Raw genomic sequence first — 27,248 nt, 5'->3', positions numbered from 1 at the left:
TTTCTTTCTAGGAGGGAAGAGGTATAGGGCTGGAGAATAGTGTAAAGGGGATACCAGTTACATCGAATCTGTTTACTATCTACCCATTTTAAATAGAGATCTGAAACAAATAAGGAAAATTGTTGGAACTGGGTTGGGGTGGGTATTTTGTAAAGTACTCTATATACTTCTCTCTGTATTTAAACTATGTGATAGTCAATGACAACAAAAAAATTAAGACAGATACTGGTCTTGTAGGACTGGCCTGCCCTGGTCCTGGTAGCATCTCTCTAAGCTCTGCCTGCCTTTAAGTATTTAACAGAACAAGTTTTAAAAATGTCTCACCAAGAGTCTTCTTAGTAGCATCTTGGGGAAGGAAAATCTCCTGTCCCTTTTAGCAAGTGTTCTCAAGAAAATCTAATGATAACTGCGTGTTCCCTTTACTGAGCATCAACCTCTGTCAACCTATAATTCCCATGAAGTGGAGCTCTAGTCCAGTTCAAATCAACCTAATCATGCCTGAACCATATCATTCTTTGGAACTTGAGCATAACTTCAATGATCCCTTCCAACCTGGAGTTTCTCAGTTTATCCTTTTTTTCAGGAGATTTTCCAAATGTGAGATGCTTTTCTCCTCACCCATTGATGGAACAATACCCTCAGTTATGTCTGTAGCTCTGGGTTCTTATTTTTGTTTTCTAATAATGCAGTTAGCAACTTGACCACTGGATGTTACTCTTGTTGCAAACAAGACAACAATGGTAAATAAATCATTTATCTGGAAGCAGCATCTTAGAATTTCCAACTCTCAGTAGGTGAGGAGACACTGACCTGATGAGAGAAAGCACAATTTACTCTTACCAAAAAAAGGGGGGGTGAGAGGGTGAGGCACCAAGACCAGCATTAGTTCCCAACCATCTGTTACCAAAGTCAGCTCTCACTGGTGATGGCTCAGATTAGGGGAGTGTCCACATTACGTGTGGAATTTGGATAATCACCTAAGCCTCTGTTTATGTTTTTCCCAGGATACATACCACATTTCAGTATATTGTGTTAATTTACTTACTGATTTTGCTTATTGTCTGTCTGCCCCACTCCAGAACACAGCTGCAGAATGGCAGAGATCTCAATCTGCACTCATCATTGATGCACACTGAAGGCCTGAGAGGGTGCCTGTGACATAGCTGCTGTCAATCACTAGTTGTTGAATAAATGAATGATTTTTGCATCTCATACTCCCTATCTGCCAAATGCTGATCCTCATGATAAAACAAACCTAGCCACTCTTTCTTGAGGGCTTACCACATGCCAGGCCCTGGGCTAAGCACTTTACATACATCTCATTTAATGTTTCAGCAATCCCTGGTGACTGAGGTATTAGGCCCACTTTGTAAATATGAGGAAACCAGGACTTAGAGAGGACACATGAACGGACAAGAAACAGAGCAGAAATTTGATTCCCATTTGGCAAAACTCCAAGGTTGGTTCTGAAACACTGTGTCACATGCTCACTATATAGGAGGGCTATGGTTACAAGGTATCTGTGTACAATACCAGAAAAGAACGCGTTTCTCTGCACTCCAATTAGAACTGGTAACTCCCAGCATCCAGGAATCCCATTGCCCTTTCCTAGGTCCCTTCTTTTGTTACACAAGGCATACTCACAGGATGAAAAACTGGAGTACCCCTTCCCAATCCAGCCTTGTCCCCACTCCCACCACCTGGCACAGGACCCTGTCATAGTGTCATGCTTGTTAATAGTGATGATTATCAGACATACTCGTTTCTTGAAGTCCAGATGCAATTGTGTTTAGAAGTGTGGTTTAAAGGGGGAAAGCTTGAGCTTGGGAATCACACAGTCCTGGGTTCAAATGGTATTTCTGTATTTGCTACCTGTGGACCATTCGAATGTTACTTGATTTTTCTGGCCTTGGATTTTTCACGTAAGGTGTAAATACTGATGCCTATCTAAAAGTTAAGAGATTCTTGCAATAAACAATAATAAGGCACCTTCCCTTTCACATAGAGATGTAAGGGACAAACAAGCATTCCTCTTCCCTGTTAGCAAAAAGTAGAAGAGTAAAAAGAAAAGGCATTTAAGATCTCCATAGGAATTTGTCTCATCTTCTTTGTGTCCTGCTTTGAGGAGGATGAGGGGCTGGGGGAGAGGAAAGGAATTGGGATAGCTTCTATTCAAGACCCCTCTGCCTAGAGCATGTGAACTTCTGGGGTGAGTGGTTGAGATAGAAGGTCAGGAGGGGAAAAGGGAAGGAAAGCTCAGGAGATTCACCCAGATCTGCAGTTGCTGCAAAACAACCAGAATGGGTTATCAGAGCTATTTACATGTTCTAGATAATTATTCTTTTATCTGTTTTAAACATGCAAATACATCTTTATGGTTTGTGGTTTGTCTTTTAATTTTTTGTTTTGGTGTTTTTTGTAGTTTAGTTGTATAGTTATTCCCTACATTAGAAGTTTAAAAAGGCAAATAAAGTCCAATGTTAGCTTTAAAAAAGAACTGAAACTAAGTAAATGAACGTTTAACTGGCAAATGAGTATTTGTTAGGCTACTACAGTTATTCTTTTCTATATTTTGTAATATTTAATGAAACAAAAATTTTAAAGAAACACCGAAGTTTGAACCTCATTCCTCTCACCTCAAACCCTAAAAAATCTAAGAACACAAGCCCATTTCTTTTCCAGATCTTAAATGTACTTTATTGAAGGCTATTGAACACAGGATAGGAAAACAGCACCTAAAAATGACTTGGAATTCTGGGGACATTCTTGGCAGAGACACCCAATCACAGGAAATAGCCGCAGGCCAAGTTGTGAAAGAGGCTACGTGTCTCTGGGCACCTCCATTCCTGAACCCCCACCCTGTCCTTTCAACATCTCCCTCCAGGCACCTGACAGCCTTCTTGGATCCCAAAGTCACCTCTCCCAGTACCAGACACACATACTTAGTTACGCCAAAGCAAGAGGTCTACTAAAAGTGAACTCAACCCTGGAAGTTTTAACATTTTGAAAGTCTTCAGGGAGTGGGCAAAGAAAGACAAATGAAACAGTCAAACTTTGTCAGTGGGGTCTCTCCAAAGCTGTCACAGAATGACCCTGGAGGCCTCTCTGAAGGTCCAAGTGCTTGCACTAACCCAGGGTGTGGACACACCATCTTGATGGAGATGGAAGCCCCTATGGTAAGCCAGCGCACAGGGCTTGGCAGGCAGCAAACAAATGCGTGTTGAATGAATTTAGTGCCCGCCTGTGTATCTTGTTCTGTGCCAGGCACTGTGGGAGACGTGTGGTATTTATGAAGAGAACACAAAAATTCCTCTCCTCAGGGAACTTCCATTCTATATATGTGGCAGGGAGGGGAGGGGGATGAGGGTGTTGAGAAGGTCTATAAATAAGATCAATAAACCTATATCCTCTTTGACAATAAGTACTTTGGAGAAAAGGCAGGAAAGGAGGCCAGCAGTGTGGGGGGAGGGGCCACTGCACTTTGAAGAAGGAAGATGGGGGAGTCATTCGAGCAAAGACTTAGAGAAGGAGGCAGATGAGCCATGAGAGCACACAGGGAAAAGGGAACAGCACGTAGAGGAAGCCCCCCAGCTCTCCAACATCCCCTGTCATTTGAGACGGAACCTCTCCAGTTCTAAGAAGACATTATGCAATGTCTTGCTTCAGTAGCATGTGTACCCTGTTCCCTCTGCCTGATATTTCTGCCTGGCCAATTCCTGCTTGTCCTTCAAGACCCGTATCAGATGCCACCTCCCCTCTGAAGCCTTCCTCAGGGCCTCCAGGCCCATGTGATCCTTACTTCCTTCACACTCTTATAATATTGTGCTCACTTCTTACTAGAAGCTCTTATAACTTCTCCTGGGGCATCACCTGTGTTTCACAGAATTCTCACAAGCAGTGAACTATTACTCTCATCATAGCTAATGTTAAACACAGGAGAAAACAGGTTCTAACAGGTTGAGTAACTTGTCCCAGGTCATCAGCTGGATCCGGAGAGCAGGACATTAAAGTCAACAACCCACGCTTCAAAACAAGGCTCATCCCACCTTGCACTGGGTACATCATATTTGTGTCAGAATTTTCTGCTACTTCTTGATCTGCTTGAGGACATACACCATTTTTGTTTGAATGGGAGCAGGGTTATCTGGGGAGTATTAAATACGTATTTGTCCAGTGAATGAAGGGATGACTTAGTCACCAACAGTTGAGGCATTCATGTGGAATTTACTTTTGAGTTGGGCCTTCCTGGGCGACCTAAATCGTACCTCCGGGGTGACACTTCCTCCACCTGACCTCACCAGGACCAGGTAATGCTAGCAGAAGGGATCCTTTTGGAATTTGGCTGCTGTTTCTTTACTGCCTTGCTTTGGACACTTTTAAGTGAATTGGTTAGCGACGGCTAGGGTAGCACTGGTCAGCAACAGAGTGGCAGGGAGTGCAGGTGGCCAGAGGCCACTAAGCAGCCCAAGCCCAGAGACTAAAGCCATTCTCTGCTCTGCATCCCATCCCTGTGTTTCTCTCCCCAAAACGTAGGCAGTCCAGTCCTCAAACACAAGGTCTCCAGGCAAAGCAGGAAGAGACTATGGTTTCCCCAGTCTTTCTGAAAAGGTGTTCTTCTCAGCTGCCTAGTCCCTAAGATATAGATATGATCATGTGTTCATACTCCAATACTAGAGAAAAGAAAGGGAAGAATGTCTAAGAATGACCAAGAACGAGGGAAGAGGTGGCTAAGGAAGGCAATTGCTTATTTAGGATTTATCTCTGTTCCAGGTAGACAGCCCTGACAATGTTTATGGAGTAAATGAGCTGGATCCAGGGGAGGGAAAGTTGTGCTTCTGGTTGTTGGAGATGGTGTTTTCTTCCAAATTAAGGTGAGGAAATCTTGATATTGCATATTTTAGTTTCTAAAGGACTTTGCACATGCAACATGTCAATATTAAGCTCAGGGCTGTTAATTGTTGCTACTCAACCTCCCTCATTCACTCATTCAACAGTATTAAGCATCCAGGATATGCCAGGTATGTGCCTTGGATGTCCAGAAGCCATGGCCTGTCTTTGAAGAGGCCCCAGGCCAGAACAGCAGACAGGCAGGTGAGCGTGGAAGCAGGCGCAGGAGCCAGGACCATTCATCAGGCCACAGCGGCCCAAAACAGGGGACAAAGTCTCCAAAGATGAACCACACATGAGCAAACTCTTGGAAATTTATTTAGTTGTTTTTCTTCGGGGCAGTTAGAAAAACCATTTTTCTTTTTAAACTGAATTATCTTGTTTTAATTAAAAGCAATTCCCTCTGTTTTTAAGGGGGTAACAGGACTGAGACAGAAGCCCTGAAGTATCTTATTTCCATAGAACCTCAGATCCTTTCAGGGTGGGTAAGACTTCAGCTCCATGTGGAGGTGGGGAAAGGGAGGACCCCCAGGGGACCCCACCCTCCCCACCCTCCCCCACCCTCCCCCTGTTTTCCCCAGTCTGGAACACCACCACAGCCCAAACTCTACTCCTGTCCACTGCTTTGCTGTCTGTGAAGGATGTGAGCCACGGTGGAGGCAGCGCACCACCACGAGAGCCTCCCTGTGACCCAAGGTTCTCTCCGAGGCTCAGTCTGCTGCTCTCATTTCGCAACTCTCGGCCTTATCCACTGTTTTCATCTCAGCGTTCTTTATGGTATGTTATCTTGAGATTAGAGGGTTTGTGATCAGAGAGCAGGGAGTCCAGTTAGGGTGGGGAAGATTCTGAGGGAAGCTGGGAATGAGGGAGCACTAGGGGTGAGGTGGGTGGGGCAGGAAAAACATGCAAAGGGGCTGACTCTTCCCCAGCCATATTCTTCCCTCTTCGGAGGGCATTTTCTTTTCAACGCTAGTGGCCAGGGTTTATTCTCTGGAGATGATAAATAACCAGCATCACCAAGGTATTAGTTTGATTCACTGGACCCACTGGAAGTCCCAGTCTTCATTTATTAAGCCCCACTAGGGGTCAGGCCCTGTGGGCTTTCAGATACAATGCTTAGAGAGAGTTTTGGAGCCCATGTCTTCAAACTATACCATAAAAAAATATGTAAGTACAGTAAAGACAACTAACCTTTGCTTAGAATCTTGCAGTTTAGAAAGAGATGCGTTGCTTCATTCCACCCTGGGCACAGCCCTCAGCACCAAGCAGAGGCTGTCTCCACCTTTCATGGGTAAGGAAAACAAGGCCACACACAAGGAATTAAAAACATTACCCATGATTCCCCTCTGGTTATTACAGGACACAAATATAAAGGAAGGAGACAAAGGGCGAGTGCAGAACATTCCTTCTGGGGCAGGCAGACCGGCAAGGCAAATGGGAGCGGCTTACTCCAACCTGAACCATGAGAAAGGGCCCCTGAATGAACCATACTGTGAATACACGTTGTCTCCTATTGGGCAGCTTTCCTCTCAAACTTCGAAAAGTAACTAAGGATAATAATAATAGATTTTCTGATCATGACCCCCACCCCCACCCTCTGTTCTGCTTAGAACCAACTCTGTAAGAACCAAACCTCTGGGGCATTTAGAAGTGGAAGTTTTAACCAGCGTAACAAACAGTTATTTTGAAGAGCCGCCTTCCCCATCCTCACCCCCATATTGAAGTTGGGGGGGATGTTGCCATGACTCAGCACACACCTGGGGGTTAGGAGAGCATCACCTGTGGCCCAGGGTTTGTTTGAGGTCCCAAGTCCCCTTCACACCGGAGCAGTGACTGAGGCTTCAGCTGTGGCCTTGTGCCCTTTCCTAGCACTGAAGGGGCTTCCACCCAGACCTCAGGCTTGGACAGAATCCCAACCATAAAAATATAGCAATTAAAAATAGAAAGACAAATGTAAATACTAATGTCTGTCTTTTAAAAACATGAGTACATTATATAGGGTCTCTATTATAATTTCTTGCTTAAAGAATGTATGGAGTTTGCATCCTCCCCACTAAACCACAGGTGAATTCCCAGAGCCTAGTGCAGTGCTTGCTGCTCAGCAAGTTTCAGCAAGTTTTCATTGACCAGCTGACCCTCCCAACCCCCAACTACAGATGCTTAAGGCTAAAGCGAAGTGTAGGGAAGGGAGCCCTGAGTCTGCTGCAGAAGTTAAGGATCTTCTCTGCTGTGTGCAAGTAAGGGCTTTAAAGTTTAATGAAGGCCGCCTCAGTTTGGGGTAGACCAGGACCCATAACTCTGGTAGACTGAAACTTCAGAGAATAAGGGCAGGGTGAGAGGGAGGTGACTGAGGACCCCGGGCAGGTTCCCCAAGAGCAGGCATCACCATCTACTTCACCCCTTATCAATTCAAGGAGTATCCTGGCTTTGCCATTGCCCCTGAGGAGGTCATTTAAACCCTCCTCTCCTCAGTTTCTTCATCTGGAAAACATGACTCATCTCAATGGCTCAAAGCTGACAATGAGAACATGTGTGCAGGTTTCCTGTAACTGGAAGGAGACAGTAACTTAACTGTCCCAGGGTAGGGACTGGTCTTATTCATCTTTGAATACTGAGCATTATATGGAGAAACATAGTAAGCACTTAGTGAAGGGATAGCAAAGCATGATTAGCAGACCCTGGGTGGGCAGAAGTTAGGAGAGCATTTCAGGGTAAATGGAGTAGACTAGAAGGAACAGTGTTAGAAATATCACAGACACATGTAGGGCATCTTAGGAGTGCTGGAGGCCAAAGCGCGATCATCTAGGCACGCTGAGGAATCTTGGTGAGCATCTCCAGGTAGAGCTTTGGAGTAAGGGAGTTTCAGTGGAACTTTGGGAGAAGGGGTGGACTGGCATAAGGATAATTTACACAGAAGAATCTACACTGATGGCATTAAAAAAGGCACAGAAAATACTCAACCATAGCATTCCATCCAACACTCACTCTGAGCTGATAACCATTTGGACACCAAGAATAAGGGCTCTTTGTGTTTACTCAGAGACCTTATCTGGATGGTAACTCTGACCAGTTGTGTGGAGTACCAGCCTCAGTCCCTCTGATTGTGACTCCCAGTGCAGGACCTTTGAAGACACTTTCCTGAAAGGGCACCAAGCCCGTAATCCAAGCCCAGGCTTTTCCAGAACAAAATCATAGGATTGAGCTCAAGCTTCATTTTAGAAGGCTCCTTCCTTCCCCGCTTCATCCTTCTCTCCTTATTGCATTCCACACTGTGTTCTGCACAGATGCAAATGATGCTTTGAGAAGAGAGACAGTGTTAGGGACTCTTATTTCCCTCTCTGTCTGTCTCTCTTTTTTGTTGGGAAAATACTAGTTTACATGTAAACTAAGAGGTATTACAATTGCCAAAAGGGAGAGGTATTACAGTTGCCATAATTCACCTATCAATTTTAAGATGAATAACTATTTTGTAGATCACTAAGAAAAAAAATCTTTGCAGAATTATGACATCCTGTCCTGATTTCAGAGATGTTAAAATGGGGGAACAGGTGCAATATGTTCAGTATTAAAAAACACTACTATATCCATTTGAAAGTTAAGCAAGTCATTAGTAAAGTATTAGGTAGCTAGTATTTATTTAACAAACCCCTATTTAATGTTACTGGGTGCCAGGAACTGTTCTTAGTATTTTAGAAATAATTAATTCAATCCTGAAAGCAACATCTGAGATAAGTACTTTTGTCATCCCCATTTTACAGATCAGGAAACTGAGGCATTGAGAGGTTAAGAAATGTTCCCATTCCCAAAGTCAGTAAGTAGCAGATCCAAGCTTCAAACCCAGGTTATTACCCTCCAGAATCTGTTCTTACCATTTAGATATGTCTTGACCCACAGTAAGTGTTTGGTGAATAAATTAATGAAAAAAATAATCAAAACTGGATTTCAAGCACAGAACTTAGCATGAATGACTCCTTTCTATTCCCTACTCCTCTTAGGAAAACAACCAGCATGTCTTCCATAAGTTCAAGATCCTAGAACATTGGTTAAGTTCTAAAGGAAGTGAGAAAATGAGCAGGGAGTGGGACATGGTGTAGGGGAGGGAAGGAAAAGTTGCAAAATAATCACCGTGACTATTTTGTAGTTGGAACTCTACAGTTCATCTAACTGTGGTCTAATGGTTTATTAGTCATATCTGAGCTGTGAAGGACTGTGTTCTGGGAGAGAGTGCCACCTATTGAATCACTATCACCCAAACTGGAGAATTTCATTCAGGAGAGAGGACAAAACAGCTTCAGAAATGGACATAAGACAAGAAAGCCAATTTACCAACAAACGATCTTGAACCTAAAGCTAGGTTCTTATTCAGGCTGTGCAGACAGTAATAGGTCAGAAAGCCTTCTTTGTAAGAGGTTAAACAATCTGGAAAAGAACTGCTTGGCCCAAAAGCTGAGGACTCTGTTGAATCCAATGGCCTGACTTGGGCAGTGTTACAGTCTAGGTCATGTCTATGCTACACATTGCTATGAGGAACGCAGAGGTAAACTTAATTCTTAAGAAGGAAGAAAAAGAACAATTATTGAGTCTCTGTTATGTGCTTTACAAATGCATTGATTTTACCTTCATTCATTCAGGAAATATTTACTAAGCCCTTACTATGTGCCAAGCACTGCCCCAGACAAATGAGAAAGGAGCACTGAACAGAGGCAGTAGTCAGGTTCCTGCTTTTCAAGAGATTATGTGTGCGTAGGAGGAGCAATCGACAGAAAATAAGTTCTTCAGTAATTTCAGACAGTACTAAATTCTGTCAAAACGATAAAATGAGGTAAGAGTAGTCACAGCATTTAAAACTACCAATGATCTCATGAGATAATATTATTATTCCCAGTCTGTAGGTTCTGAGTGGTGAGGTATTTAGCTGAAGAGCAGTTGTATTCAGCTGGGAGCAAGTGAGCTAGCTAGGATTTAATTCTCTGCCTTCCTGAATCTAGAGCTGTCTCTCACCAGTACACAAGGCTACCCAGGAAACCAGTCAAGATGAACAATCAGTATAGGATGTCCTTGCTGGTATGTTATGGCAATTATCACCTCCATTTTTTTTGGTAGAAATTATTTGCAATTCCCAGTGTCTCTGGCAGGGCACCCAGGTAAAAAGATAATCCCGTGTGGATATTTACACAGATTCTCAGAATCTGACAGTCTTTGTTCTTTAAGAGTGCCACGCATAAGAGGGGAAAAAACAACCAAAGACCCTTCAGCTATTGCCATATGTGGCAGTAGACCAGCCAGTGCGGCTTATACTGATCTTGTACATTCAATAAATTTGCATCTTTTATTATACAAGTCTCATTATTTTAGAGGATATATGGACTTCTTTTTGCTTTCCCAGTAAATTGTCATTTCCAAGAAGATGGGAAAAGGAGCTCTGGAGAAAGTTCCGTGGTGTGGTTCTTGCCAAGTCATCTGCAGGACAGAGAATACCGGATTACCTCCCTGGAGGAAGAGGCTGTCCTTTGTGTTTGAGGTCGGAAGGATGTTGCCATCTCCTCTGAATGTCCAAGTCAGGGTCTTCACATTGTCAGAGCCCCTCTCAGACAGCTTGTTGCTTCCTCACTCCCCTTGGAAGCCGGAAAGGACATGTGTTTCCTCACCTCCTCCTGCTCTCCTCCAAGGGCAGGCCCATGTTTCTAGGCTGCTGAGTGGCGGCAACCACTTCAAATCAAACTAAGTCCTGAAGAATTTATGATAGTTTCCAACCACCAAAATGACTCTGCATACTATGACTGGGCTTAATCAGAAAGGAATTGCTCGGTTTGACAAGCCCAGCTGCCGGCCAACTTAAAAAGCTGACTTGTTTCAGACTCACAAATAACAAGTGGGAAATGCAATGTTAATTCACAGGCCCTAGGTGCACTGCTGTCATTAACGGCCATCAGAGCCAGCAGTGCAGACCAGAACACTGCCTCTGTCCTCCCAGCCTCCCACTGCACCCCTAAGGGCTGCTTTTCTTCCCAAAACCAAGATGCCCTTTAATGTGCTTTTGTTGAATTTGAAAATGGCTACAAGCATTTTGCAGAAATAACCCATCAGAAAACATAAATAACGAGAGCAGACTCTAAAGTGCTTTTTAAAATTATGACAAGGGCTGATAATGCCCATACTTCACTCTGTTAGCCTTCCCTGGATCATTCGGGGTTATCTGGTTGTGTCCTGCTGTCATCCTTGAGGAAACAGATCCATAAAATGTTCCTAAGGCAAAACTGAGTTACAGCCTAGCTAGAGATGGGGCTCCCCTGATAAGATATTTCCTGTGCAAAGCTGATGGACTATGCTTTTGTGCAATTTTTCCCTCTCTGACCACATGAATCCTCAACCCTATGACGGAGAGTTCCCTTCTGTTTTTGAGTTAATTTCTTTATCACTGGGTTTTGCATTAGATTACAGTAAGTCATTCTAGAATGTCCATGAATGTAAACCACATGAAATGGCGTTTTTCTCTTTCTTCTAAGATCCCCTGACTGTCCTGACATTCAGAATGTTTCCAAATGACTATAGCTTTTATTTTTTGTCATTTTATCATGGGTCTTTTTATGTAGATCCCTTACTAACTTGGCATCTTATTATCTTAGTGTCTTGATCTACAGAAATTTATTGATGATGGTGATGACAATATGTTTCCATGAAGACATCATTTATTCAGTCAGCTTTGCTGAGAATTGGTAATATGAAGCCGGTAGTGGTACAAAAATCTGTGGTAAGTAGGCCAGGTGAACAAGATTGGGGAGAGAACAGCATGAGGAAGCCTTGGAGGCATGCCATGTTTGGAGAACTGCAAGCACTGTTTTGCATTTTGAACAGAGGGAGCAGTTTAAGGAAGATCTTGGAGGCACGTCGAATTTGGAGAAGTGCAAGCACTATAATTCAGTGAGGCAGGAATGGAAGGTACACCTGAGGAATGGTAAGGAGTGAGGTGATGGGACCTGGGACATGGGTTAATTTATATCAGGAACAGAATACCCCATCATTCGGTTACTCATAAAAAGTCCCATTAGACTGTGTTATTTGCCATGGAATTTTAGGCTCACACACACACACACACACACACACACACACACACACACACACACACACACACACCTGTCTTCATTTTTGGGCAGGGTGGGGTGTATGGAAATTTTAATTAAAAAAATTAAATTTTGACATACAAAATGCTATATATGATTAATGTATAAACTTGAGCATAATAAGTATATACTCATGAAACCATCATCATAATCTATGCCATAAACATTTCCAATACCTCCAAGAGTTTCCTCCTGCCTTCTTATTACTTTTACATTTTATTCCTTATTTTTTATGCGCTGCTACTAGGAACTTGATTATGGCACATGGGAAAATTGATTTTACACTTGTTGCCTCTTCAGTAGCCTCCATATATTCATGTATTCATAAACTATGTAAATTTTTGGTTTTACACTTTGGCTTACAAGCTACTTTTCAAAATTATCTTTCCATCCTAAATAGTGGGTGCTTAGGTTTATTCAGCATAGGTAGCTATATGCATTTGGGGAGATTCTGAGAAATTTGAAAAATTAGATGTGTGATGAAATTAGGCATGTAATTAGCTCTTAATTAGAGGAACCAAAAGACAATAGTCTGTAAAAATTGTTCATTGTTTAAATCCCCAATGTGAAAAGCTGTCGTTTATGTGCCAGCTCCTTGCACAGCAGTGGTTTTGAATAATTCTCCTCTGATGCCTGTGGCTCTCCATCTGTCGATACATTACTGTCTGAATTTCTATAGGGAAGGCGTCTTTTAAAAATCCTTTCTTCCCTTTTGCATTTCACTGTAGTTTTCTATGAAAATAATGTTAATTTCAGCTTAGGTAAATAGTTGTCCCAAACCTTTAGGAATAGAGACCCTTCTGCAAGTCCTTGTTTCCAGTATGTATTGTAAGTTAGGTGACATGAGCAGAGGTGGTCAGATTAGTATAACCCAAGAAAGCCAGGTTTTTAAATGGAATTAAAAGTAAGCTGGACATCTTGATTTCCAGGCTGTAGTAGTAAGGAACTTAGCAAAAAAATTCAGTGAAAATAATTTAGATTGCACACTTTACTTTCCCTTCAATGAGAGTATCTCATAATGACCGACATTTTGGTGTATATTCAGAGTTGAGCAAAGCTGACAAGGAGTTTGGGGTATGGATTTGCAAATAAGGATGAGAGGAACCAAATCCAAATATGTAGAGAACAACTAAGTGAAGGAGGAACTGAAAGAAAGCAAAATGTAAACTGAAGACTTCCAGGTTCTAAGAGAATGGAGCATTTTTTTAACATGGAAATAGAAAACCACAGCAGGCACAGGAAAACGAAATATCTGTAATTGAAAAAGAGATTGGGGAAAAAGTCATAAAAATAAGAATATTAACTTTTTAAAGTATGACTATGAAAGCCAATCTAAGCCAAGTGTTTTAAGGTTTAATGGAAAGGATGTGCAGACATAATATAACCTCACATATTAAAAAACTGATATTTAATGGACAGCGGCTCCCTCTTTGATTCGCTGGGTCCAGCTCCTCCTCCGTCCCCTTCAACAGGAGGGATGATCACCGTTTGTAGTGCCAGCTTGGTGCTTTCTCTCTCTCTTCTCCAGTGCTCTGCTTGCTTGCTTCTCCACCCCTATCTGACGCTTCCTTTTACTAGCCGCATTGGTGTCATTGAGACTCACTGTCCACTTTGACGGAAGAAAAAAAGAGAATGGGGAGGCAGCTGAGACCTGACCTTGCTGCAGGTCTCCCTGAAAGGCGCCGGCTGAACAATCTCCATATCGCCTGCTTCAGTGCTGGGGCCGAGGACAGACCCCAGAACACAGCCGAGTTAAGCAGAGCGGGTCGCAGGGACGGGACCCGGGCGCGGCGAAGCAGAGCTGGGCCGGGAGCCGAGCGGCTTCCGCGGCAAAGCGGACCCCGCCTCCCGCCGAGCTCCGGACGGGGGCGCTGCGGTCCACGGCGTCCTCGGGCCATCCGGACGCGGGAGGCCGCAAGCTAAGATGCCCTGGCACGGGGCCCGGTTAGGTTGCATGGAGACTTGGGAACAGGGCAGGCGTGTTAACCAGGCGCCGGGGCACTGGTAGCTTTGATACCGAGTGTTGAGGAAGGATGGAGCGGGTGCCTCTTTGAGGGCGATCTTCCATACCCCCTCAGGAAAACAAGCCTTGCAACTCGGGGACAGTTTTCGAGGGCAGCCTGGTGATCGCTTGTACCCTAAGCGAGCCTCATGGGGTCTCACCTCTCCCCGGCCCCACCCCCTAGCAATTTCAGAGAATTCCTCCCAGCACGTCCGGAACTCTCTCCGAAAGCAGTTCTGGTAAACATGGCCTCCTTTTTCTCCCGGCATTTGGAGTGATTTTTGGTGTCCCATTAAACCGAGCTCCGATGGAAAGGCAGGAGAGAGACTGCGACAACTCAGGGCCGCTTCTAATGACAGTTTGGACTGTGCCCCCCCAGGGCACACCCAGCCCTCCTGGAGGTCGGGGGGGGGGGCGCGGGGGCGGGCAGGAACGCCTGTGTGCTCCAAGGACCAGAGCTTTGGCACTTTAACAGAACGGGTCCCACAAGCTCCGGGAATCAAGCTTGTCATGGAGGTCAAAGGTTTGAAGGTCTCTCCACTGCTTGGCTCACCTAATTTTGCAAATTGGAGATCTGAAAATTGAAAATACAGAATAATGACCCATAGTCTCAATTTCCTTATATTTCCCTATCCCTAAGACTAGGGGAAGGAGGACTAGGGCAGAGGAAAACCACTTCCTTAGTGAGAAACGGAGTAAAGTGCTTTTTCTTTGCTCTGAAGATGGGGGCGGGTGCTCACCGAGGTGCTGCTGCGAGTCCTGGCTAGTCTAGCTCAGGCCTTCTCGAACAGCTTCCAGTCTTCTTGGAAATTGTTCTCTTGGGGGACAACCCACTGGAGAATTAGGAATCAGAAAATTCAAACTCTGGCTTCACTTTTTTTTATTGGCTTACAGGTGGAAAAATCATTTTCTTTTCTGGGTCTCAGTTTTCCTGTTAAATAGAGGCACTGACTTTTTTTGATCATTGACTATGTGTCCGGTACTGCGCTGAGTAAGCCCTTCTACACATCGTATCACAGACTGACAACATCCTTGGTAAAGGTAATATTCCATTTACACAACATAAACTATAATTTGTTGAAGATCAAACAGTAATTGTCAGAGCCAGAATTCAAACCCAAGACTTGCTGCTTTTTTTTTTTAGTTTTAGAGTATGTATAATGTCTGCTAAAATATGCCACCACCTCTCAATACAGGGCTACCTGACCTACTTCACCTGCTTCACCTACTTGGGGCAGAAATAGGTACAGGTTAAGAACAGGCCCACCTTGTACGCTGCACAACCGAGGGGCTCCAATCACACCATAGTTTTTCTGGAAATTTCCCCTTCCTCAAGTTGTACAGTGTCATCTTGGTGGGCCATACCCAGTGGCCTTGATTCAGTCCATCTCCTCCGGGTACCCATAGGGACCTGCACATAATTATAATGATGCTGATTGTGTCATTTTATATTTAAATATATGTCATCCACATGTTCTGCTTCCCCTGCTTGGGATACAAGTAATGTCATTCCCCACGGTGCTCCACCTTCCCTGATCCCTGAAAACTCCAGGCCATCTCACCCTTGCCGGAGGCTCTTCCCTGTATGAACCTGAGTGCCGTGGGGACTCACAGGCACAGAAAGGCAGCCCGTTTACTCCTGTCTCGCTGCTGAGGCCAGAACTGGGGCTGAAAGAATCCACATCCCTCGCTCTAGTGCTGATGGCTCCAGAGGATGCCCCCAGATTCCTGCTGCTGCCACTTACCTCTGAAGCCAGAGGCCTGATGTGGCTGCTGAAATATACCAAGTGTGTGGCCATGGTGCTCTGGCTGAGCTTCCTGCCTGGTTGCAGTCCCCCCACCCATGCAAAGCAGGTCCGTGTTCCCCTGACATGGGTGGGGGCTGCCACTGCTCTCGGTGTCTAACTGTGCCAAGCTGGCCCAGGGACCCAGTGTCACAGCATTTTCAGTGCCACTACTGGAGGCACATGAGGAGAGCGGACATAGGTTCCATGAACAGCTGTGGATCCAAGACCCCCATCCCTTTTCTCACCCCCAACTTTGGTTGTAGAGGCCTCCATTCTAGTCCATTCCTCGCTCCTCTCAGGGGCTTCCTGCCACCTCCATTTCCTCCATCCAACAAAGATTAATTTCAAGTACAAAGGTAAGGGGATCAAGTCCTTGGTCCCATTCTTCCCCAGCTAAAATAATCTCCTTTACATGTCTGTCTACCCTGCCCTCTTCACTGTGAGCTCATTGAATGCTGCTCTTGACATTGGTCTTCCTGGTCCTGCCCTGAGGCATGGCATGAACGACCCAGAGTAAACTCAGGAGCATTTACCCAGTGCACATCATTTCCCTTCTTGTTTTTCTACATTTCTTTAATTTACTTTTTCTTTAAGTCCAAGTTTTTGAGCCAACATCTTGTGTGGGCATATCAGGAAAAAAAAAAAGAATAACTATAGTACAAGGTTTCAGATAGGAAGATGCTAAGATTGAGGTGGGCACTCTGTGGTCCCGGGGTGTCTGGATCTCAAGAGCATTCTGGGCAGGCTTTGGAATAAGTAATTAGAAAATAAATTGCTGTGCAAAATTGTAGTAAAGTTGACAATAAGTGAAATATGATATGTTCCTTAACTGATGTAAAACATTAAATACAGAATCATCTGAAGGTTTTAATCTACCAAGAACAGAGAAATATGATGTACAATAGTACAGCAAAATGTGGGGAGAGCACTTATTTCAGCTGCTTGAGGATTCCTTTGGGCTTCGCCTCCTCTTCTTCCTCCTCCTCCCGCTGCGGCTCCTCTTCCCCTTAGTGTCAGGCTCCTGCATGGCAGGTAGAGGCTCCTGTTAATTTGTATTCTGCCTGAGGCCTTCAGTGGGTTAAAACTGTTGCCTTATATCCTGGTTTAGTTCAGAATATTGTCGATTTATACTGTTCCTTCAAGATCATGGTTTTGTTTTTGTGTAAATATTCTGAGAAAGCACAGAAATACCTAAGTCCTGAAGTAATAGGTAAGAAATGGAAAGCAGATTGTGCGACAATGTGGTGGTAGCGTTGCATTAAGCACCCTCTGGACCAGTTTACTTCATCCAGCCTTTCCCCCAGGAGTTTCTGCTGTGGCTATGAGCACCCATATGGGAGCCCCATATCTGCCCTCAGGGAGCTGGTCCAGGCTCTAGCTGGGCAGACCACAATTACATGAGTGACAGTTTAATGACTATGAAGCAATGTGCTGTCACAAGTCAAGCATTTAGATTAAATACTAAGAGGCATGGGTATGCAGGGAAAGAAGTGACCCTGTGGGCTGGTGGGGTCAGGGAATGTCTCAAAGGACAATGGAATTGGTGGGACTTGAGAGGATGGGGGAAGGTTTGAGTGGTTGGTGTGAATAAAGCATGAGAAGATGTGGGGCTGAGAATCAAGCAACCAGCCCATACCTACTGCAGCCTCATTTTGGAGGTGCACACTCAGGGGAGTGTGCCCAGAGTGTTCTAAGGTGCTAAGCTAACCAGGTTGTTGGCTATTAAGGCTCTGTAAGGAGAAATGGTTGGAAAGGTTAGATTAAGGTTAGTTTGCTGAGGGCCTTAAATATTGAGGAAAAGGTTTGGAATTTATCCTGTGGGCCAGAGTTTCCCACAGGTCCGGTGCCACACTGGTGTGCTCCAGTGGGTTCTAAGTGAGTGGGGATAATGACCCACTTCAGGGAGGTTGGGGTGCCTGGACATCCATATCCATAGTCTTCAGACAGATATTATCATAGTCTGTGTTTGCCATGACTTTCAAATCTTTGACTGTCACTGCCCTATAGATTATGAGATGCTGAGGATATTTAGGCACTTGTGTCATTTGAGTTACAATTTTATTTTCCTCCTCTGCTGGATTATAAACTCCTTCAGGAAAGGAACTCGGTCCTCTCTTTTCTGTTGTTACCACTTTGCTGCATGGGGAGCAAATGTTCAAGAAATACTTAGTTATTTGACTATTTAAATTTATGGCTTAACAATCCTAAACTCCACAAATTATCTAATAGTGATGACTACTCTGCTTGCTTCTAGGAAGGCTCAGAAATCATAAAATTCCAAGTGGGAGTAATTCTAAGTAGAGGGTCAGAAAAGTATGCTTCAATTGAATGTGAAAACATGCTGGTGGTCATGTTTACAACTGTCAAGAAAGAAAAGATCAAAAAGTCTTAAGAGGTAAATAATACAGAGAAATATTTCCCTGGGTCAGGAACTGGGCTTTTGCTCTTGAAGAATTGAGGATGACTCATTTGTATGTTAGAAATGTCCTGATCATAATTTTAGTTTTGCAGTCATTCCATTTAGTACTCATCAGGATACATTTCCCCCCTTATCAATCTTTCTTTATTCTTAGGTGGGGTTGAGTCATGAAGTTCCACATAAGGTAAAGGGATGTGAACAATCTGGCAGTTCCTCAAAATGGTAAGCAAAGAGTTACCATATGACCAGTAATTTCAATCTATCCAAGAGAAATTAAAACATATATCCACACCTACATATACATACATACATATAGACATATGCATATACATGTACATATATATATATATATAATGAATATTCACAGCAGCATTTTTACAATAGCCAGAAGGTGGAAACAACCCAAATGTCCATAAAATGGCAAATAAATAAGTAAAAGTTGGTATATCCATACAATGGAATATTATTCAGCAATAAAAAGGAATGAAGTACTCATATATGCTACAACTTGAAATCATGATAATGAAACATCATTTGTTTGTTTTGTTTTTCCTTTTTCAAGCATTATCATCATTCTTTTCTTTTATTGGAGTTTCGTTGATATGCAATCTTACTTTGGTTTTAAATGTACAACATGGTGGCTCAACAGTTACCTGCATCATCAAATCCTCACCCCCTCTAGTGCAGTTGCTATCTATCAACATAGAAAAACGTTACAGAATCATTGACTATATTCTCCATGCTGTACTACTGTCCCCATGATCAACTTATATTATGATTGCAGAGTATTGTGCCCTTTTATCCCCCTTGCTCTGCCCCTTGGTAATCACTAGTCACTTCTAGCATCTGTGAGTCTACTACTGAAACTAGTCTTTCTTAAGAAAGCACATACTGTATAATTCCATTTCTAGGAAATGTTTAGAATAGTCAGGTTTAAAGGAGCAAGTGGATTAATGGCTGTCTAGGGCTGAGGGGAATGGGGGAAATGGGGACTGAATGGGAACAGGGAATTTCTTTTTGAGATGATGAAAATGTAAAATCAGACTATGATGATGGTTGCACAACTCTAAATATACTAAAAAGCATTGGGAAAAAGTTAAGGTAATGCTACAAAAGAGGGGACCTATCACAGTGAAGGAAAAGCTGTTCATACTTAGTGGGCAAGTGGCTTTCATCTGAGGACTTTTTTTCCCCCAGATTCTCCAAAGGAGAATCATAGTTTGGCAGGTGTAATAGGGACTGATGGAAAGGCTCACAATGCAACTAACCTCAAGGAGGAGGAGGATGAAGGGTGAAATTGAGGCTAGTGTTGGAAAAAGGAGGTTAACACAGTAAGTTAGTGCTTGTGAGGGATGGAAAGGGGGTCTGCCAACAAGCTGCAATTAGCTTTTCTCTCCTCTCTGGGGATCCACGTTGGCTTCCCATGTAAGCTGCCCAGCAGCCTGCTCAGAGAGCAGCTCTTTCTGATGTGGACAGCTACTAGACTGTCTCCTTCCCTCCTTTAAAGACAGATGCAAACTACCTTACGGTAGTAAGTAGATCCAGTTGTCTAATTTCCTATTTGCAGTTCTAAGGATGGATTTAGGAGCGCAGACTTGTTCCTGAACAGTAGAGGGCGCTGGTAGCATGCGAAGTCTGGGCTGAAGAGCACAGGAAGAAGGAAGTAGTTGGGTTAGTCTGCATTGCATTCATTAGAGCCTAAGGCAATCAGACTAGAATAACATAGTTTGGATTTTAGAACACAGTTGCCATATTCTTGAAATAATTATTTGGCACACATACCACTGTACTAAAATAAAACCAAACTCCGACAGCACTGTTAATTCCTAGAGGGATGATTTTCTTAGTCTGGACATTTCTTTCATCCAGTAATTGTTTATTGAGTGCCTACTATGGACAAGGTATCATTGATTACTTTCATACAGCTCTAAACCATAAATCCAAAGAGAGGGCTGGGTGCTGCTACTGATGGATTTAAAAAATGAAAACCATGTTATCTATATCCACTTTCATTGCTTGAACTCAGAATGCAGTAGAATTCTATTCAAGGATGCAGTATTGTCAGGAAACATCTGATAGAGGAGGGAAAATTGTTGGCTTTTTAATCTAGTTTCCCTGCCAACTCAACTGTGCGAAAGCATTATACTAGCTAAATTTATTCAGTGCATACTGTGTGCCAGGCACTGTTTTAAGTGCTTTACAATCTTGAATAAAAGTGTGATTGTGGACCAGCAGCATGAGCATCATTGGGAGCTTGTTACAAATGCAGAGTCTCAGGGGGCATCTTAGACCTACTGACTCAGAATTTGCATTTTAAAGAGACTTGTATGCACATTAAAGTTTCAGAGGCACTCCTCTACTGTGTATTATCTTATTTAATTTCCGTACCCATCCTGCAATGACGGAACTATTATTATTTCCATCTTTAAGTGGGAAATGAGGCAAAGAGAAGTTAAGTAACTTGCCCAGTGCAAAGTTGGGATTTTTAACTCAGGCAAAATAATGTCCATGCCCATGCTCTTACTCATATGTCCTAACTTCTCTTCTTTATCTTCTCCCCACTCTCCCTAAAGTGCACAAATTGGACAGAACAAACATGTTTACCTTACTATTGTATTGGTTAAGTACTTCACTGTTTACAAATATAGTTGAGATCCTTAAAGTAAAAGTACTGACATGTATGTGCTCATGCAACTGTTACCCAGAACAAAATATCAAGCATTCTCACTAATTTTTTTCCCCTTCACCCCAATGCTTTAAATGCTTGGTTATACAAAGTAAAGTCTAAGCATTCCTTTCTTGGGAGTACTTTCTTTACCACAAGTTCTGTTTACCACAGTGTGTTTTCATGCCTGCCTCACCTACCTTTACCACACTAGGTGCACTCCTATCCTACCCCAGGGCCTTTGCACTTGTCCTACATACTGCATTCCTCACTCTCCCACTTCCTTCAAATCTTTGTTTAAATAATGCACTGTCTAGAAGACATTCTTGACTATCCTACTTGAAATTACAACTGTCCCTTTCTAAGAAAATGATTGAGATAAGAAAGAAGCCTTTCCTGAAACTGAAGCAAAAGAGAAGGCTTTGCAAATCAAGAAGGCGGTACAGAAAGAGGTCAATGGCTAAAAGAAGAAAAATCCCTGTTCTCCCATCTTCCAGTGTCTTGGGACATCACAACTCTGAAGGCAGGCCCTATGCTTTCCAGAGAGTGCCCAGGAAGAATTGGCTTGAATGCTGTGCCACCATCAGTTCACCCTGATTTCTGAGAGGATCATGTGGAAATGGAGAGCAACAGCCCCTGGTGCTCACCGTGCTTGTCAAGAGCAGATCCAGCAAGCTGTGAAGATGCTCTGCACCCTGGTCTGGCCAAGGTCAACACCCCGAGGAGCAAAGAAGGCTTACCTTAGATTAGACCAACCCCAATGCTGCCAAGACTGGGATTATCTGAATGGACTCTGGTTCACAGTTTTAAATATACTTAAGGTTTTCTGTGATCCAAGAAAAAAAATTACAGTTGTGCTCCCCTCTCCACCCCCACACACATACACCTTATTCCCCTTCTCAGCTTTCTCTTGGTAGCACTTTTTACAACTTGAAAATATGTTATTTTTTATTTGTTTATTATTTCTTTTTGCTCTATTAAAATAGAAATTCCCATAAAGGTAGGTAATTTTGTGTGTTTTGTTCACTGTACACCCATCCCCACCCCATCTATTAGAAAATTATCTGTCACAATATAGGTGTTTTATAATATTTGTTAAGTGAATGATTCCTACCTAATTACAAACTTCTTAAGATGTTGGGCCATGTTTTACTAGTTTTATACCTCAAAAACTCAGCAGTGCAATTGGCAAAATAAATGTTTATTGAACTGGAGTTATACTGAGGGCCTACTTATAGAAGATTAAATTGTATGTTTATGTCACCATTATCCTTTTTTCTGTTCTTCAGAAAAGATAGATGGAAAACCTGGATATATCACAATTCATAAGAGAAGTCCACTCAGCTATAATAGGGGATAAATTATATGTTGTATTTTGTGTCTACAGTTTTGAGAATTTCATACTTGATAGGCAATTTTTATTTGGTATATAAAAATTTTGTAGCTTATAAAGGTATCATATCACTTTTTACTTAATGCTATTGAGTTACATTAAGAAGATTCTCTGTAAGTCAAAGTTGTAAAAACTATTATTTGTTATTAGTTATGAAAACAAGTAGCAGTTGCCAAGATAATCATTTTAATGAGCAATTAACCATGAATTCAAGGGAACTTACCCATGTGTAAAATTTCAACTTTAGTGGTTCAGAAACAGACATTATTATTTCCATATATTAAAATGATGTCACATTTCTTACTAAAATGTCTGGTTTACATTTTAGGACTTGTTGGGGTTTGCAGGGTACTCTATAAAATATTCTTATCTTCCTAATAGCTTCAAATCAGTAATGACAGAGATATCAAAGTCCAGCAGATAGAAGTAAAATTATCTGTTCTGTGATGGGTAAAACTAACTTGAGGATGATAGCTTGAATCTTTGTTCACAATCTAGTCTGTTCCAAGTCTATATCATGGAATGACTTACCTGGAGGGATTCTGAAAACTCACTCAGCTCTCCTTTGAGTGCATTAATATGTTTTGAGCCCTAGCAGGTATGTCATGTTTATGAATCAGAAGATCCAATATTTTTAAGATACGGTTATCCCCAAAATGATCTATAAATTCAATACAATTATATTCAAAATTCAAGAGGCACTTTTGTAGAAATGACAAGCTAATTCTAACATTGATACAAAAGTGCAAAAATCCCAGAATAACTGAAACAATTTTAGTCAAAAAGAGCAAAGTTGGAGGATTTTAGACAACTTTCAAGACTTTCTTGAAAGCAGTAGTTCTCAAGCCAAGATGATATTGCCCCCTGGGGGACAATGGCAATGTCTAGAGACATTTGAGGGGAGAGGGCCTACTGACAACTAGTGAGTAGAAGCCAGGTATGCTGCTAAACATCTTACAGGACACAGGAGAATGTCACAACAAATAATTAATCATCCTCAGTTGTCAGTATTGCCACCGTTGAGAAACCCTGCTCTTAAGCTACAGTGATTAAGACCACAGGCATAAGGATGGAATCCTTTAGCAGAAATGAATAGAGAGTTCAGAAATAGACTCACTTATGTATAGTCAACTAACTGTTGACAGAGGTGCCAAGGTAATTCAATGGGGAAATGATAGTCTTTTCAACATAAATGGTGCTGGAATAATTGGGTATCCATATAAGAAAAAATGAACTTCAATCTTTACTTCATATCATGCTAAACACCAACCTGAAATGGGTCACAGACTCAGTGTAAAATCAAAACCCCTAAAACTTCTAGAAAAATATATAGGAGAAAATCTCAGCAACATTGGATAAGGCAAGAATTTCTTAAATAAGAAAAGCATGAAGCACAAAGAAAAATTTGGTAATTTGGATTTTATCAAAATAAAAACTTTTGCTCTTCAAAAGTCACTGTTGAAATATAAAAAGGCAAGCTTCACTTGGGAGAAAACCTTTGCAAAAGATATACATAATAAAGAAGTGGAATGCATCACATAAGGAACTTCTATAGCTCAATAAAAACAAACAAAATCCCTGATAGTAAATAGGCAGATTTAGACAGACACTCCACCAAAGATAACACGTGGATAACAAATAAGTCACTGAGCATACAGATACGTGTTTGGCATGGTTAATATTTGCATATTGGGAAATACAAATTTAAAACATGATAAAATACCACTACACACTGACTAATATAGCTAGAAAGCTTGATGATACCAAGTCTGGATGAGGTTGTGGAACAACTAGAGATCTCATACACTGCAAATAGTATAGACACATGGAAAACACTGTGTCTGTTTCTAATAAAGTTAAACATATATTTATACAACTCAGCAACCTTACTCTTACATATTTATCCAGGAGAAATGAAAAAAGAAATGTCTCCATAAAAACTTGTATATGCATGTTAGCATTTTTTTTCTTTTTTTTTCAATTTTTTATATTGAGGCACATTCAATAAAATGCACAGGTCTTAGCTTGATGAATTCTGACATGTGTGTACTCCTGCAACTGTTGCCCAGAACAAAATATCAAGCATTCTTACTAATTTTTTTCCCCTTCACCTATTTCTCACATCCACCCTCACCCTCCTCCCCTTTGACAACCACTTGTCTATTTTCTGTGTTTATAAATGTATTTCAGTTTTGTTTTGTTTACTCTTTTGTGATTTTTTTTTAAGATTCTACATATGATTAAAATAATATGGCATTTGTCTTTGTCTGACTTATTTCACTGAGCATAATACCCTTTAGGTCCATCCATATTGTCACAAATGGCAGGATTTTATTCTCTTCTTTATGGCTGAGTAATATTCCACTATGTATATGTACCACATCTTTTTTATCCATTGACCTACTGATGGACATGTTTCCATATTTTGGCTATTGTAAATAATACTGTGATAAACACAGGACTGCATATCTTTTTGGAATCACGATTTTGTTTTCTTTGGGTAAATTCCTTGAAGTAGAATTGCTGGGTCATGGGGTATTTCTTTCTCTGTTTTTTTTTTTAAAGATTTGAGGCTTTACATTCTTTAGATGTCTATTATTACTTGACTGGCTATTAATAAGTTACATGTAACTTCAAGATGAAGAGGATAATCCCAATCTTTTGGAGATTTAATGAGATGTAACTCACAGAAGCTTCTGATTTGGTTTGCTCTTAATTGAATCAAAGTCAATGACAATCTTGCTGCACCTTGGTGTGAATTTCTTGAAGGCAGTTCCAGCCATCTCAAATGTGAGCCTTGCAGCTCATCACTATCGTGGCATTTATCAGATATAAGAACAACTTTGATAGCTGCCTATATGATGAGCTTAGCACATTCATTACATGGGAACAAGGTGGCATACATAGGATAGCCTTTCACACCAGCCCAGTTGTTGTTCATGACGGCATTCAGCTTAGCATGGCACATGTAAAGGTATTTGGCGTCCAGCTTACTCTCCACTGCCCTCCAAGGCAACAACAGGCCATTGCTGCACCCATTTGGCATCCCATTGTACCAGATCCTGACAATTTTGGTTTCTGGATTCACCAGGCAAGCTCTGACCTGGGAACGTGGATCTTTGCTTCTCTGTGCATAAGAAGGCCACTACCATGAATTACTCAGGCCATTTCAAATAGTCATCACATTTTTTGCAGGCAACTTCACTCATGCTGGGGCCCATGCTGGGGCCTGCCCTCCTCTGGTTGGGTCTGTTACCCAGGTTTCACTAGGCCTCTCTGCCGAGCCACCTCTCCGCTGTCCCGCCATCCCACCATCCTGCCTCCCTGCCGTCCCACCAAGTGCCCAGGAGCCTACCATATTTCCATTCTTAGTGTTTTGAGAAACATCCATACTGTTTTCCATAGCAGCTACACCAATTTACAATCCCACCAGCAGTGTACAAGTATTCCCTTTTCTCCACATCTTCACCAATGCATATGATTTCTTGTCTTATTGATATTAGCCATTCTGACAGGTGTGAGGTGACAACTCCTTGTGGTTTGATTTGCATTTCCCTGATTAGTGATGTTGAGTATCTTTTCATGTGCGGTTGGACTTTGAGTCTATACACTCTGTTATGGCTGTTCTGTTCTACCATGGTTGCTCAAAAGCAGCCAAAACAAGAAGTAAAGAAATGGCTTGCTCCAGGCATTCAAGGAATGCTCTGAAGGTATTATTGTTCGTTAAATGTTTGCTGCAGGATTTGTTAAATATTTTTCATAAGGTCCTCACATTATTTGTAAGCTTTAATTAGGAAATTGATAATCATTGAGTATTCATGCCATAAATCCCATAATTATGCAGTGCAGTAGTAGTGGTGATGGTAATCTTCTGATACCAATTCTTTGCTCCCATTACCGTGCAGAATGTCTTTGAACAAAGTATTGTGAAGGCAATATTATTCTAGAGAATAACAGGTTAGTGAGAGAGGTTTTTTAGTTTAACAGACGTTGAAAATCATACCACCTATTGGTAAGCTCAGTTCTAAACAGGGTGTGTCAGTGTAGGGCTGCACACATTATGACAAGACTCCAGGGAACAGCGTGTAGAGGAAAGAGTGTGACATTCTGGCTGTCTCCCTACAAGGTTCTTCTGTTATCGTAGAGCAGCTAAGTGATGGCAGATTCAGTAAGTAAACCTTACTGAAGGCTGCCCTGCCCTTAATCTAATTAATGTTAACCAGTTCTAGTTATTTGGAACCAGTATGGTTGGGCTTTCTGTCTCGCAGCTGAAAACATGCTAATTAATAGGCAGCCAGTGCATCCTGCTGTTTATTGATGAGAACCCAAAACAGAGTATTTACCTTCCAAAGCTACTGAAAGCATGATACAACTGGTGTATGTTTACTTTCTCCTGATTTTGCTTTCTGAGTGTTGTGAGCTTTTCAGAAGTACATGAAAGTCTTTTGCCTATTCAGGAAAGCTTATTAAATATTTTAATTACCCAGTTATCATTTAACATGTAATGTTCTTGAGTATAAATGTTATTTGAAAACTATTCATAATGTAGGGTAAAGCAGGTTTTATAAAATTACGCATCTTCAAATTCTCTTTTTAAACTGGAGACTATTGTTTAAATTGTGAAATGCTAACTTTGTTATTTACAAAATTAATATGGGAAGGGCATAAGTAACAAGGCTTTTAGTTTGTTTGCAAGCAAAGCAATGGCAATTGGGCTGCGAGACAACTGTTAATTGTTGCTTTCCAATAAGAAAAAGTGAGCACTCTAGGAAAAAGAAGTTTTCCAAATGTTTTTAGTACTTTGTTTAGTGTCTGAAGTTCCCTTTGTTCTGTGGGAATGCCTAAGTCAATGAATTTGGTATTGATTTATTTCAAAGGCCCCAAGGCTTGAAGCTTTGAGAGAGAATGAAAAGAATGAGAGGAAGATTTTTTTCATACACTGTACTAAGCCTCCAGGAATAGAAAAATGTACAC

General features: G+C 41.9%; 1 long non-coding RNA gene and 1 pseudogene across 1 annotated transcript; one reads left to right on the top strand and one right to left on the bottom strand.

Moving 5' to 3' along the window:
• The first annotated feature begins 10,277 nt into the window (after positions 1-10,277).
• LOC108407888 (uncharacterized) lies at positions 10,278-21,844 on the top strand. Its single transcript, XR_001855842.3, has 7 exons — positions 10,278-10,408; positions 11,514-11,638; positions 11,743-11,842; positions 14,905-15,051; positions 18,052-18,192; positions 18,371-18,438; positions 21,379-21,844. It is a non-coding gene; the product is annotated as an uncharacterized lncRNA (long non-coding RNA).
• Positions 21,845-24,958: 3,114 nt separating this feature from the next.
• Positions 24,959-25,483, bottom strand: LOC108407887 (deoxycytidylate deaminase pseudogene; annotated as a pseudogene).
• Between the last annotated feature and the right edge of the window lie 1,765 nt (positions 25,484-27,248).

The sequence above is a fragment of the Manis javanica genome, chromosome 2 (assembly GCF_040802235.1).
Source record: "Manis javanica isolate MJ-LG chromosome 2, MJ_LKY, whole genome shotgun sequence".
NCBI classification, from domain to species: domain Eukaryota; kingdom Metazoa; phylum Chordata; class Mammalia; order Pholidota; family Manidae; genus Manis; species Manis javanica.
Note: the sequence above shows the minus strand (reverse complement) of the source record. Positions and strands in the feature narration are given on the sequence as shown.